The following is a 3214-nucleotide window of genomic DNA, read 5'->3' as shown; positions in this document are numbered from 1 at the left end:
AAAAAATAGCGTCAGGTTGTAGGACATATCATAGACTCTAACGGAGCCCAATTCATAAATCAAAACAACCTGAACAAGTATAACAAAATTAAAAGGTTTCCATAACAGACATAAATACTGTAGCAGAGATCACAACCCGGTTGGTAAACCCTATATATTTCGCCTGGTTAGGCTTCTTCAGGGGTGGTTGAGATCAGAGTTTGGATTCTGATAATAACATACAGAAAAAAGAAAGAAAATTAATGATTTATACACAGATATATTAAATATACATAAACAATAAATAGAGTATATGAAGTCGCTCTGTCAGTGTATATCAACATAATGCCCACCTGCTGGTCCGTAGTGGATGTAAACAAACAACAGGGTGTATAATACCCTGATACCATCACCTGCCTGAAAAATCAGGCCAGATGGACACAAGTTGACAGCCAAAAGGATAACCTAGGCAGGAAAAAATGAGAAACCGCTGCAGATGGGATTCACACAGTCCCCAACCATCGGAGAGGCAGGGGGCGGCACCCAGAAGCAAAGTGGCCAACTGTGGAGAAGAGTAGTAATGTCAATATCTATTGTAGAGTACATAAAGAAATATTTATTTAATAAAGAGTAAAGATAGAGTGTACACTCACAGTGCTCAGGTATACAGGTATAGCATCTGTGGAGGCTTATGCCTAGCTTGAGACCGGAGGCTGGTCAGATTTGTGACAAGCTGATCCAAATGTTGTGTCAAACAAAAAAAAAAAATATAAAAAAATAGTATAAAAAAGAGAACAGTTAGAGATCAAGCAGGAAAAATAAATAAATAAAAAGAAAAAATGGAATAAAATAGAAGAAAAACAAACAGTTTGCTTATATATTATATTTAAAATAAATATAGTGATCATCAGCAAGAAGACTGTTCCATAGTAAAGAAAATCCAGAAAAAGAAGAACAAAGAAAAAATAGTCGAGAAAAATAACAAGCCAAAAGACTTGGACACGCAAAGGAAACAAATTTGTATAGTAAGCAGCTGGTAAGCATAGTAGGGAGAGTACCTGGTTCGTCTGTCTTAGCAGCACAAGTTAGCTCCACAGGAGTGCACAACACACTGACGCTCCACAGCCAGACACAGTCCAAGATATACCCCTTGGCCCCTCCCACACGTCCGTGCGTCATAGGAGGCGCGGTCGGGCGTGAGCGGACACAGAGTGCCAGTGCACAGACACCCAAGCTGGTGCTGGACCGGAGGCCTACAATCCCCAGCAACCCCTGGGTTGGAAGGCGTGGACGGTCGAATAATCGGCCAATCAACACGCGCCGGGGGAGGGGCACCGCCGTACAACGGAGCGGCTCGTAGACAAGGAGAGGAACCCAAGTCCAGGAGCCGGGAGTGGCCAAATAACCGATGGAAGGGGAGGGGAATCAACAAACAGGAGGGGGAAAGAAAGCACTGGCAAAAACGGGCTCACAAAGTGAAGCCCTTGGGTGTCCAGATGGAAGGGGACAAAAGGCGAAAAGACAAACGCAGCAGCATCATAAATCCTGCAGATGATATAGGATTGTCCAATAGGCAAAGAAATTGCAACTCGGTAAATAAAAAGGATATGTCAAGGCCCGTACCTTAAAGGTGCAGGGTCATTGAAAAAAACCAACATGGATATAGGCAGGGTGGCAAGAGCACATATACAATAGCAGAGCGATTTACAACAAAGTTCATATAAATGGACAGTACTCATAAAGCAAAAAAAATAATATAATTAAGGTCAAACATTTCTGGGGCAATCATATATATAAATAGAATCCCATGCATATATATACATTTAGCAAAATGCCAAAAATAGCGGGGATAGTGGAAAGGGAGAAAAGGAAGAGAGGGGGGGAAAAAGGGAGAGAGGGGGGGGGAGGAAAAACTGGAGGCCAAGGAGAGGGGAAAAGAGGGAGTTGGAACCAAATATCAAAGGGAAGGGGATGTGAAACAAAACAGACAGAGGATGCAGAATGACAAGCATCATATATTCCACCACTGCCATCAGTAGGCATGTGGGACATGAGCACAATTTTGAGCCTAATATGGTTAAATTCACTGCCCTGGAACATGTGCCCACACACGTTAGGGGTGGGGGTATTGATCGTAGTCTTCTGCAACTTGAAACTAAATGGATACAAACTTTAAACGCCACCCATTACCCAGGACTGAATGAATATATCAGCTTTAAATCTTTCCTGTAAGGGCTACCTAGTCTGCATGTCCCAATCCCATTTTTCTTGTGCTCCATCTTTGGGCTTGCCATGCCTTCATCGGGCGACTGCCTGGGTTGTTCCAGCATGGAATATATGATGCTTGTCATTCTGCATCCTCTGTCTGTTTTGTTTCACATCCCCTTCCCTTTGATATTTGGTTCCAACTCCCTCTTTTCCCCTCTCCTTGGCCTCCAGTTTTTCCTCCCCCCCCCTCTCTCCCTTTTTCCCCCCCTCTCTTCCTTTTCTCCCTTTCCACTATCCCCGCTATTTTTGGCATTTTGCTAAATGTATATATATGCATGGGATTCTATTTATATATATGATTGCCCCAGAAATGTTTGACCTTAATTATATAATTTTTTTTGCTTTATGAGTACTGTCCATTTATATGAACTTTGTTGTAAATCGCTCTGCTATTGTATATGTGCTCTTGCCACCCTGCCTATATCCATGTTGGTTTTTTTCAATGACCCTGCACCTTTAAGGTACGGGCCTTGACATATCCTTTTTATTTACCGAGTTGCAATTTCTTTGCCTATTGGACAATCCTATATCATCTGCAGGATTTATGATGCTGCTGCGTTTGTCTTTTCGCCTTTTGTCCCCTTCCATCTGGACACCCAAGGGCTTCACTTTGTGAGCCCGTTTTTGCCAGTGCTTTCTTTCCCCCTCCTGTTTGTTGATTCCCCTCCCCTTCCATCGGTTATTTGGCCACTCCCGGCTCCTGGACTTGGGTTCCTCTCCTTGTCTACGAGCCGCTCCGTTGTACGGCGGTGCCCCTCCCCCGGCGCGTGTTGATTGGCCGATTATTCGACCGTCCACGCCTTCCAACCCAGGGGTTGCTGGGGATTGTAGGCCTCCGGTCCAGCACCAGCTTGGGTGTCTGTGCACTGGCACTCTGTGTCCGCTCACGCCCGACCGCGCCTCCTATGACGCACGGACGTGTGGGAGGGGCCAAGGGGTATATCTTGGACTGTGTCTGGCTGTGGAG

The 3214-nt window shown here is 44.6% G+C and overlaps 1 long non-coding RNA gene across 1 annotated transcript; it reads right to left on the bottom strand.

The window, feature by feature from the left end:
- On the bottom strand, positions 1-1096 carry LOC120935450. The gene is made up of 4 exons (XR_005748494.1): positions 1038-1096; positions 633-712; positions 333-541; positions 1-207 (listed from the first exon to the last, which is right to left on the bottom strand). It is a non-coding gene; the product is annotated as an uncharacterized LOC120935450 (long non-coding RNA).
- Between the last annotated feature and the right edge of the window lie 2118 nt (positions 1097-3214).

The sequence above is a fragment of the Rana temporaria genome, chromosome 4 (genome assembly GCF_905171775.1).
Source record: "Rana temporaria chromosome 4, aRanTem1.1, whole genome shotgun sequence".
In the NCBI taxonomy this organism is placed as follows: domain Eukaryota; kingdom Metazoa; phylum Chordata; class Amphibia; order Anura; family Ranidae; genus Rana; species Rana temporaria.
This window is presented reverse-complemented; position numbering and strand designations above follow the sequence as displayed.